This window comes from Elephas maximus, chromosome 18 (assembly GCF_024166365.1).
Source record: "Elephas maximus indicus isolate mEleMax1 chromosome 18, mEleMax1 primary haplotype, whole genome shotgun sequence".
Lineage (NCBI taxonomy): Eukaryota > Metazoa > Chordata > Mammalia > Proboscidea > Elephantidae > Elephas > Elephas maximus.
Genome location: NC_064836.1, coordinates 55,644,111 through 55,656,536, shown reverse-complemented (window position 1 = coordinate 55,656,536; position 12,426 = coordinate 55,644,111). Strand labels below are relative to the sequence as shown.

Genomic DNA, 12,426 nt, shown 5'->3' with positions numbered 1-12,426 from the left:
TATTATAATACTTTACTGTGCCTTCTCAAATTGCTGTTTGAAATCTTCTGTTAAGCTCTTTTACTTCATCATTTCTTCCATTTGCTTTAACTATTCTATGTTAAGAGTAAGTTTCAGAGTCTCTTCTGACACCTATTTTGGTCTTTTTTTTTTTCTCTGTCTTTTCAATGACCTTTTCCTTTCATCGTGCAATATGCCCTTGAAAATCAATAAAATATGGTAAAGGTGATCAGATCTCACGCCCTCTATTAAATTATGTTTTATGGCAGAAGTTATACGATTTATTTCCCCTTGATTAAAAAATAAGACAATGGTGATTGGGCTTTACTCCAATGATTTTGTTATATTTTGTTACATAAGACTCAGCCATGGAAGACTGAGACAAGAAATTATGTCTGTGTTTGAAGAAGTAAGCTGTCAGATATTGAAATAAGTTCTGCCAACAACCTGTGGGAGCCTGGAAGTGAATCCTTCCTCATTCAGGTTTCCAGTTGTGAAGACTTGAGCAGTGGATGTAGGTAAGCACTGCTCCAGCTTCTGACTCCTACAAATTGTAAGATAATAATGCTTGCCATTTTAAGCCTTAAACTGCTAAATGTGTGCTAAATCTTCACATAGCTACAGCAAATGAATATAATATGATTGTTTTAGAAAATTCATTTTCTAATCCTGATATATTGTTGTTAGATGCTGTAGAGTTAATTTGGATTCATAGTGATCCCATGTGACAAAGCAGAACTTCCTTATAGGGTTTTCTAGGCTGCAATTTTTATAGGAGCTGATTGCCAAATCTTTCTCCTCTGACAAGGAGGCATTCACTTTAACCTTAAATATGTTTATCTTCTCTTGTTTTTGACTTTTCTCCTATCTTATATCCATAACTTAAAAAATAAACAAAGATAAAATAATTCAAGCCTTTCACTCTTTGTAAGTGCGCGTAAGAGTTATCTAGCTAGGTAGGCAGGTAGACATACAAAGGAGAAAAGGAAGAATGAAAAGGAAACGTGTTGGAAAAAAAAAAGTTGAAAATAGTAAATAATTGTGAAGTTAGTTTATTAAAAAAATATTGTCACTATCTTGCTAAATTTTTAATATAATTCTGTTTACTCCAAGAATATAGTGAAATATTATTCTCTCCCTGGCTTATAAAGACTGCGTATACTTTTATCTCCTATCTCTTTATAGTAGCTTCCCTTGCTTTTGCCACACCAGCTTTATTTCAGTACCTTGAATACGTTAAACTTGTTTTCCCCTTAGGGCCTTTATATTCCTTCTGGTTGTAATGATTTGTGGTGCCAACTTCGAGACATTCAACTCTCAGCTTAAAAGCTACCATCTCAGAAGAGCTTTCCTCTCTCTTAGTTTTAAAATAGTCCAAAAATCTCTGTCTATTATATCTCCTTATATGATTTCCCTGCACAGATATTTTCTCTGATCTGTTCTTTTTTAGAGATTGCTTATATTCAATTTTCCATAATATCTGATGGAATTTATGCTGAAAGAGTAGGAATTTTATATTTCATATTTTTCATTATATCCTAGTGACCAAAATAGAGTCTGATCCATAATAGGTGTATAGTAAATTTTTCTTCAAAAGTAAACTTTTGAAGAAAAATTGAAATATTTTTTATTATTTAAGTGAACTAAACCCTTCTTACCCTAGTTGTAAGAGGCTAGTCTGGGAGCCTAAGTCTTTGCTGGCATTGAAACACTGTGGACAAAATGTCAGACCAAAATGGGCCCATTGGCCCCAGATATCTGCAATGTGGATAATCCTCAATCTTTCCACCAACCAAAAATCACCAATGAAAACTTCAGGAAGCTTTTCATGACCCACCTCTGCATGGCCCTTGAAGTCACATTACCCTTAGATACCTCTGGAGTACACTGAGGGTGAAGACCCAGCTGCATGAAGGAGAAAAAGGGAGAGTTATTATGCCAACCTAGGACAATGAAAAAATTTAGAGAGAGTAGGAGCTAGCACAGATATACTAGGACCATGCCAAGGAATGTATAGGTGATGGGAACAAAGATTACAAGGGAATTGAGTTGATTAAGTACCACAGCTAACTACAGGGCTGTGGGCCCCACAGCTGAAGCAGACAGATCTTCACTCAGAGGAGAGAAAACAGTTGATCCAGGAGTCCAAATTCTTAGATGGTGACATGGAACATACCCATTCAGTGAAAGGCTTAGATTTTTGCTCTACTTGAAAAGATTGGAGCTGATAATCCTGGCAAAGAGAAAGAGGAGGAGGAATTGATGGAAAAATTTCAGAAAGGAACCAAGAAAGATGAGGATCCTGAGAATAAGACTGAATTTAAAATATGTCTGGCCCGCAATGTTTTCCCATACTCTTCTGAAGCAAAGCATACAACAATATCAAAGAGCTGTTCCTGCCTGGCCACATGGCCTATGTGGTGGAGTTGGATGACAAGTATGCTGACATGGACATGCCCCTCACTCTAATCTGCAGCAAGGCTGATTGTCCCAAAATAGAAGTCCATACCACACTGACCACAAATGGCATTGTCATCAGTAAGCTCACCCAGATCCTTTGCTACCTTAGTAAGAGGGCCTGCAATGAGAAGCTCAAGAAGAAAGACCAAGGAAAGCTGGAAGGGAAGAAACCTCTTGAGGCCAATATGAAAATTTTTGAAGATGCTGAAGATTACACAGCCTCTATAGCCAGATGGAGAACTGGTGGCACAGTGGCTAAGAGCTCAACCTCTAGCCAAAAGGGTCGGCAGTTCCTATACATCAACCAGCCTCTCTTTGGAAACCCTATAGGGCAGACCTACTCTGTCCTATAGGGTCACTATGAATTGGAGTCACGACGACAAAGAGTTTGTTTTTTGTTTTGTTTTTATAACCAAGATATCTTCACCTCAGTACAAGGAGTAGGAGAAATATCTTGAATATGATCCAGAGCAAAATGGAGACCATAGCTGAGAGCAAGATCTAGATTGAAAGTGGGAGCTAGATGGAGAAAGGAAGAGAAGAAGCACCACTACTATGTGAAGCCAAAAGTGGATGATGAGCCCATTAACATCAACAAAGGACCTGAGTCTGTCAAAGAGTTGATTTCAGTCCATCAATGACAAGTTTACCGGGTTTACTAGCTGTGAAGGCAACCAATTGCTGAGGAAGCAAGGGGACAAAAAGCAACTGATAGATTTCTTCGGCATGTCCAACAGTTATGCAGGGTGCTACCCAGCCACAATGGGTGACTTGGCTGTGGACAGTGATGAGGACGTAGATTATAGCAAAATGGATAAGTGCAAAAAGAAGGGCTCCTAGGTCACTAGGACTTCACTAACTAGTATATGAAAAATGAAGAGGCTTTGCCCAAGACATCGGTATGGCATCAAGATACCTAAAAAAAGGGTAGAAAATTAAGTGCTTCAAAGAAACCAATAATAAGGCAGAGCTTGATTTTTTTTTTTTTTGATCACCAGTGGAAGATTAGCACAATCATCAAGGAGAAGAAAATGGAAGCTCCTGGTATTGAGGTAAAAAAAAACCAAAACACTAATCTCCAGTTCCACCTCCAGGAAGAATCTCCACAAAGCTGTGTTCCTCGCTGCTTTTTCTCTTGGCAATTCCCAGAAAGACTGCAAGATATTCTTGTTTTATGAATGAATATATAAAATATATATTACCCTACAATTGGTTAATCTGCAAAAAAAAAAGCTCAACTCTATTCATACTTGCACTTTTTTTCTGAAATCAGCAAATGCTTTTTAGTATACTGTTTTTGGTACTATACCCTTATATTTTTCACACCACATTTATTACCATATTCATACATAATTAATGTGTGCCTTCTACATTTGTTTGCCAACCGCTCCTGCCCCCACAAGGTATTTTCATAAGCACCACTAAGCCACTTTTTTTTTACATGTCATTGTAAAAAAATTAGCATAGCATGCTTACAAAAATACCTCCCGGGGGGAGGGCACAATTGGCAAACAAATGTAGAAGGCACGTGTTATTTGTGTAAAAATATAGCATGCATAGTCCCAAAGAAGTACTCAGAGAAATATTTCTATAAAGTTTTCAAAAGAAACTCATTAATATTGCTTTGTGACAGCGGAGCAAGGGCGGGGGTTTGGGAACCATGGTTTAAGGGGACTTCTAAGTCAATTGGCAAAATAATTCTATTATGAAAACATTCTGCATCCCACATTGAAATGTGGCGTCTGGGGTCTTAAAAGCTAACAAGCGGCCATCTAAGATGCATCAATTGGTCTCAACCCTCCTGGAGCAAAGGAGAATGAAGAACACCAAGGTCACACGACAACTAAGAGCCCAAGAGACAGAAAGGGCCACATGAGCCAGAGACCTACATTATCCTGAGACCAGAAGAACTAGTTGGTGCCCGGCCACAACCGATGACTGCCCTGACAGGGAGCACAACAGAGAACCCCTGAGGGAGCAGGAGATCAGTGGGATGCAGACCCCAAATTCTCATAAAAAGGCCATACTTAATGGTCTGACTGAGACTAGAGGAATCCTGGCGGTCATGGTCCCCAAACCTTCTGTTGGCCCAGGACAGTAACCATTCCCGAAGACAAATGATCAGACATGAAAGGGACTGGACAGTGGGTAGGAGAGAGATGCTGATGAAGAGTGAGCTAATTATATCAGGTGGACACTTGAGACTGTGTTGGCATCTCCTGTCTGGAGGGGGATGGAAGGATAGAGAGAGTTGGAGGCTGCCAAAGTTTTCACGAAAGGAGAGACTGGACGGGCTGACTCATTAGGGGGAGAGCAAGTGGGAGTAAGGAGTAAGATGTATATTAACTTATATGTGACAGACTGACTTGATTTGTAAATGTTCACTTGAAGCTCAATAAAAGTTAATAAAAAAAATATTGCTTTGTGAATATTATGTATGCTACTCAAAAAGTGGCTTCAAATTTATTGGACCATCACCTATTTTTCATAGTGTTGACAAAGAAATTGATTAGGTTGATGCCACAATAGTTTTAAGTAAATATTTCTGTTTGTTATTTGATTGTATTGCATAGAGTGTTTTCATTTATTTCATTCATTTCTAACATCATGTAAGCTCTGGTACTGAATTAATTATTTGTTCTTTTTATTTATCCCAGTGAATTTCATGTGATTATAAAAGATTCTTGTTCAAGTAAATTATGATTTTCCACAGGGTTGTCTTTTAAATGATGTCCTCTGTGTTATTTACATATTTGTATTAGAATTATTTCGAGGACATGAATTGTGAATTATTGCTGTTTCATGCATCAAACAATCTTATCTGTGTCACACTGAAGATGTAAATATAAATTCCTATCACCAAATTTATTCAAAATGATTCTTATAAACACCTAAAGATTGAAATTTTATTTGAATTAATAAAAATTCTCTCTTAGCATCAAGGAAGATACACAATCTTATTTGACTTAGTTTCGTTGTGACAAAAAGAAAGCCATAATAATTGATAGAACTTATCTTTCTAACAGTCAATTTTGACATTAATATCATTAATAGACTAATAATGTTTGATATAGCCCAATGATAATGCATGCATTTATATCACTGAAATAATAGAACAATCATTTATAAGATTCTGAAGTTTGAAAGAATTTAAGTTTCTTTGTTAGTCCACAATACATGATAGGGCCCTCGAATGCTACTTTTCTAAGGCACTTTTGCTAAAACTTCAAATAAAGAGTGATTTTTACCTCTTCCAGGACATAAATCTTGCTAGGGTCATGCCCTTATACCCAGTGTGGAGGAAGGAGTTAAAGCACCTGGACTGTGATCCATTTCTTTCTCAATACTGGACAATGGGATGGAGGATGATCTAATATAGCTAATGATATATACTAGAAATAATCCTTTATATGAAATATTTTTCTGTTGTGTTTTATGAAGGTTTACAGAGCAAATTAGTTTTTTCATTTACCAGTTAATACACATATTGTTTTCTGACATTGGTTGCAAACTTTGTGAAGTGTCAGCACTCTCCCCTTCTCAAACTTGGGTTCCCCATTTTCATATGTCCAGCTTTCCTGTCCTTTCCTGCCTTCTCATTCTTTCCCTGGGCTGGTGTGTCCATTTAGTCTCATACATTGGTTGAGCTAGGTATATTACTGTTTGTTTTATGGGCCTGTCTAATCTTTGCCTGAAGGGTGAACCTCAGGAGTAACTTTAGCACTGAATTAAAAGCGTGTCCGCGGATTGTATGAAATATTTTTAACCCTGGTTTAGGATCATTTATGGTAAACAACCATGAACAGTGAAAATGAGGATGAGATAATGGGAGAATTTTAGCACTGATCAGGAAAAAAGATATGTGACCTGCCCAATCAGCAGAACAATCAATTGGTAAAATGATCCTGGACAGTCTTAAGTGGTTGGGACTCAAAATTTGGAATTCATCCATATCAATTTGGTAAGACATTACTCTCTATATTTTCTGTGATCTCTTCCTGTGCTTCATTAGCCAGGCCAAAGGGAAGCATTAGTTATTGGAAGTGAACCTATCAGACCGAAACTGTTATTTGGGGCCAGAAGGTAAAAGTTGCCTGGGGATGGAGGTCAGCCCACTTGCCTGGGTTCCCCAGTAGGCAGGAGGTGGACGTTGTAAGACCTGTGGGCCTGAATAGGAAAAGGAGAGAGGTGCACACCTATGGACTGAGGATGGAATGACCCCAAAACCATAACACGGTCAGGATGGTGAATTAGGGTATTCAAAGAGGAAAGGACATCCTAGTCCTGGAAGCCATTATGGCAGGCAGATGAAGCAAGAAGGCAGAGACATCAGGGAGGATCTTGTATATTAAGCACAAGTTGGGGAGGTGTCTTTGAAAGCTCATTCTGGATTCTGCAGCTGGTTCCTTCCTGTTCACCTGACCTCCAGTTCTAGGGGCTTGAGCTAGCAGCTTACCTACCAGTCTTGGTGTTCATCAGCCTCAGCAGTCTTTGAGCAAGAGGCCTGCAGTCTGACTTGCCAGTCTTGGGTTCACCAGCCCCTACAGCTACGTGAATCAAGAGAAGTCTCCATCCCGACTCCTGGACTGGGGACTTTCCAGCCTCTTAAACCATGTGAGCCATTTCCTTGAAACAAATCTATCTATATACTTATATGCTTCCTTGGTTTTGTTCTTTAGAGAACCAAGTATAAGACAGGAAGTCACTGTCCTACTGAATAGGCACTTCAAACCACTAGACACATGTTGGGCACTGCTCCCTACACTGCTGGGAGGAGAGGAGTTGGGACTTAAACTCCCTGAGAAGACATATTACTTCAAGGGAAAGGCGGCATAGTATTGCTATGAAAATGACTGTGATAATTTACCCTCTGCTTGGCCAGCAGCATGAATCCTTGGTGGTGTAGTGGTTAAAGAACTCGGCTGCTAATTGAAAGGTTGGTGGTTGAAACCTACCAACTGATGCATGGGAGAAAGATATTGCAGTAGGCTTCCCTAAGGATTGCTGTTGTTCTGGTGGTTAGATGTCATCAAGTGTGTTCTGACTCACAGCAACCTTATGTACAGAATGAAACAGTGCCTGGTCCTGTGTCATCCTCACAACTGCTGTTATGCTCGAGCCCCTTGTTGCAGCCACCGTATCAATCCATCTTACTGAGGATCTTCTCACTTTCGCATACTCTCTGTTTTACCAAGTGAGGTGTCCTTCTCCAAGGACTGGTATCTGCTGATAACATGTCCACAGTACATGAGACGAAGTCTCACCATCCTTGCTTCTAAAGAGCATTCTGGTTGTACTTCTTCCAATAGAGATTTGTCTGTTCTACTGGCAGCCCATGGAATAATCAATATTCTTTGCTAACACCATAACTCAAAGGCATCAATTCTTCTTTGATCTTCCTTATTCACTGTCTAGCCTTGCACACATATGTTGTGGTTGTCATTAGGTGCCGTCTAGTCAGTTCTGACTCATAGCGACCCAATAGAATACAGTAGAACTGCCCCATAGTGTTTCCGAGGAGTGGCTGGTGGATTTGAACTGCCGATCTTTGGCTAGCAGCTGAGCTCTTGATCACTATACTTGAAAATACCATGGTTTGGGTCAGGCGCATCTCAGTCCTCAAAGTGACATCTTTGCTTATTAACACTTTAAAGAGGTCTTTTGGAGCAGATTTGCCCAGTGTAATATGTTGTTTGACTTTTTGACCGCTGCTTCCATGAATGTTGAAATCCTTGTCAACTTCAATATTTTCTACATTTATCATGATGTTGCTTATTTTTCCACTTGTGAGGAAGCATCATAGCAACATGCAAGCCACCACAGTACAACAAACTGAAAGAAGCATGGGGTTCATAAAGATTACAGCCTTGGAAAGCCTATTGGGCAGTATTACTGTGTCCTACAGGGCCGCACCACCACGTGCCTGTCAGTTTTCTGGTTTCAGCGGAGCTTCCTAAGACAGATCAGGAAGAAGGGTCCAGCAGTCTACTGAAAAAATTAGCCAGTGAAAACCTTATGAATGACAGTGGAACATTGTCTGATATAGTGCCAGAAGATAAGCCCTCAGGTTGGAAGATACTCAAGATATGATGGGGGGAGAAGCTGCCTCCTCAAAGTAGACTAAACCATAATAATATGGATAGAGTTAAAGTTTTGGGACCTTCATTTATTGATATGGCACAACTTAAAATGAGGAGAAACAGGTGCAAACATTCATTAATAATCAGAATGTAGAATGTATGAAGAATGAATCTAGGAAAATTGTAAGTTGTCAAAAATGAAACTTCAGTATCCTAGGCATTAATGAGCTGAAATGGACTGGGATTGGCCATTTTGAATCAGACAATCATTTGGTCCATTATTTAGGGAATGATGAACTGAACAGGAATGGTATCCATTCTTCCACAAAAAGAAAATTTCAAGGTCTATCCTGAAGTACAATGCTGTCAGTGATAGGATAATATCCATACACCCACAAGGAAGATGAGTTAATAGGACTATTATTCAAATTTATGCACCAACCACTAAGGCTAAAGATCAAGAAATTGAAGATTTTTGCCAACTTCTGAAGTCCGAAATTGATCAAACATGCAGTAAAGATGCATTGGTATTTACTGGTGATTGGAATTCCAAAGCTGGAAACAAAGAAGAAGGATTGGTAGTTGGAAAATATGGTCTTGGTGATAGAAATGATGCCAGAGGTCTCATGATAGAATTTTGCAAGATCAATGACTTTCATTGTAAATGCCTTCTTTCAACAACATAAACAGTGACTACACATGTGGACCTTGCCAAATGGACTACACAGGAATCAAAAGACTACACCCATGCAATGAGCCAATGGAAAAGTTCAATATCATTATTCAGAACAAGGCGAGGGCCCTAATAAGGAACAGACCATCAATTGCTCATATGCAAGTTCAAGTTGAAGTTGAAAAAAATTAGAACAAGTCCACAAAAGCCAAGGTATGACCATAAGTACATTTAAGCTCAGCTACCCTATGTACAACAGAATGAAATGCTACCCAGCCCTGCATCATCCTCACAATCTTTGCTATGCTTGAGCCCACTGTCGCAGCCATTATGTCAACCCATCTCATTGAGGGTCTTCCTCCTTTTTGCTGATCCTCTGCTTTACCAAGCATGACGTCCTTCTCCAGGGACTCGTCCCTCTTGAATAACATAACCAAAGTACATGAGACAAACTCTCTCCATCCTTGCTTCTAAGATATTTAAATATATACACATATACATACTTATATAAGTACAAAGGAAATGAAATTGTTGGAAAAAAATCAGATTTTATAATGTTATATTTATTTTAGATATGACAATTATTATTTCAGTTCATAAATATTTATTAATTAAATTTAAATCTGATTTAACAGAGTTTTTTTTTTTTTTATAAATAACATGATGTTTTAAGTTTTAATGTAATGACCATTTGTTATAAATTTATCTACCAGGACTATAAGTCATCCTGTGTTATTAAGAAATTACTTTCATTAAGAGAATTGTCTCACAATAATATAAATAATGGATTGAGTCTATCATAGAAAAGTACATGAAATAATTTTTTAATGGTTGCCAAATTTTAAATTAAATATTTATAATTTATTCCAAAAAATGTTGATGCAAAATTTTGCTTTCCAATAATTTATATGTAATATATTTTATTCATGCAACTCTGGAAAAGAGATGCTATTATTATTATTACTGTTTATCAAATAAAGAAATTGAGTTTAGAAATGCAAAATCGCTAGCTTTTGGCCTTTAACTAGTAAGTGATAGGTTTAGTTAATTCTAGTTTAAAGTGCATTCTCTATGCAATTATACAATCCTGACTCCAGATTTAGGTCCTAAATCCATGGCTCCAAACACTCCAGTTGGCTCTTGTGTACTTGTTCTAACTTCCCTTCAGCTTCAGCTCGAACTTGCTTATGAGCAATGGATGGTCTGTTCCTCAGTGGGCCCCTTGCCTTGTTCTGACAAGAACAAGTGAAACATTCCATGATAGCCAAAGTAGGACCTTGAAGATATCCCACCTGAATTTGGAGACCATCTCAAGAATAGATTTGAAGCATTGAACACTAATGTGATCTTCATAAGTTGGAATCAAATTAGTGGCAATGTGTTTGGTTTGTTTTTTAAGCTGTGAATTTAAGCAACTGACTGCCACAACAGGAAATGAAAAAATGGCATCGCTGCTGAAAGATTCTGCACAACTTGCACAAAAATTGGGCTTGAACCATAGTGGAGGTTTTGAGCTCTGAATGACCTAGTTAATATGAATTTTTTTAGTTTGGAAGGCTGTTCACCCTACCTGAGGCCTCATAAGTCTAGGCCAACTGTCACTGGAAAACATTATCCAAGGTCAAAGACCGGTCAGCTGAGGATGGTAGAATCGGCTTATCAGGCATTGGGACATGATATTTTAGCAAGTCTGGAGAATCTTCATTAAGTCCTGATTCCACCGAATTGTTTCTCGGTGTGGGGGGGGGGGGCTCTTCTGACAATTACATGTCCTTTTTCATTGACAAAGATGCTGTTGTTGTTAGCTGCCATCGAGTTTGTTCTGACTCATAGAGACCCTATGCACAACAGAGCAAAACCGGTGGTTCTGGGCCATCCTCACAATTGCTGCAGCCACTGTGTAAATCCATCTTGTCAAGGGGTTTCCTATGTTTTCTAACCCTCCACTTTACCAAGCATAATGTCCTTCTCCAGATACTGATTTCTCCTGCTAACATGCCCAAAGTAAGACAGACAAAGTCTCACTATCTTTGTTTCTAAGGAGCATTTTGGCAATAATGGCTAATGCTGAATAGAACAATTCAACAGGCTATAAATTTCCCTGAATTAAAAGAAATGCATGAAAGACAAACTCAGAATCAAGTGCTGACTGTGCATACAATATCCCACCTGATCTAAACCAAACTGCTATCAACAGCCAGGCTCCTGAGCCCAAAGCAAAAAGATCACCTACACCCAACCTATCCCTCTTTAAGTGGGAATGCAGATGAACCCTGCACCGCAAGGGGGTCCCAAACTGGGTGATTTCTGGTAAATTGGTGGAATAATTACAATATTTACTAAGGTTAGAGTACAAGCTGAGATGGATTTCTCCTTTGGAGATAGTTCTCCTTTACTCTCCTCCAACCTCATATCCCTATCTTCCTGCCTTCAGCCCTCATTCTCCCCCATCCCCATCCCTGCCTTCCCTTCATATCCACCAGTGACATGGACCTTCTCTCACACAGGAATAAGGTGGTCAAGAAAGCTGGCCTCTCTGACAATTTCCCTTTTACCACATAAATTGTAGCAAGGCAGTCCCCAGGTTATGAATGAGATCTGTTCCTAAGTCTGTCTTTAAGCAGGATTTGTAAGTCTGAGCAGGTAAATAAGGTTCTTATTTAGCATCAGTTAGTCAAATGTTTGTCTATGTATAAAACGTAGTATATATTTTATCTTTCTATTGGAGCCTTGGTGGCACAGTGGTTAAGAGCTATGGCTGTTAATCAAAAGGTGGCAGTACAAATTCACCAACTGCTCCTTGGAAACTCTATGGGGTAGTTCTGCTCTGTCCTATAACGTTGGTATGAACACTGCCAAATTGTTCAGGATTTTCATGAGTGTCACAAAGTAGTGCGTGCATTCATTATCATGAACCATTGTATTTAACTCAAATTTGTGATATAATAGGCTTTATGGCAGTCCTTTCTTGAGTACAATTTGTCCGTAAGTTGAACGTTTGTAAATCGGAGACTGCCTGCATAGGCTACAAAGAATAAACAATAATGACTAGCTTTCTTAAACATGGGAGCCCAAATATTCATAATCACAGGAAGCACTCATGCCTTAAAGAGACCCACACAGGAGGTGACTGGCTTGGTAGGAGGAATAATCAAAGGGTTAATTAATCACTTAACTATTAAAATTGGTCCAGTTTGTCTAAAAGATGCTTCT

At 38.8% G+C, this 12,426-nt stretch overlaps 1 pseudogene; it reads left to right on the top strand.

Moving 5' to 3' along the window:
- Nucleotides 1–1,735: 1,735 nt before the first annotated feature.
- Nucleotides 1,736–3,638, top strand: LOC126061352 (protein Red-like; annotated as a pseudogene).
- Nucleotides 3,639–12,426: the final 8,788 nt, after the last annotated feature.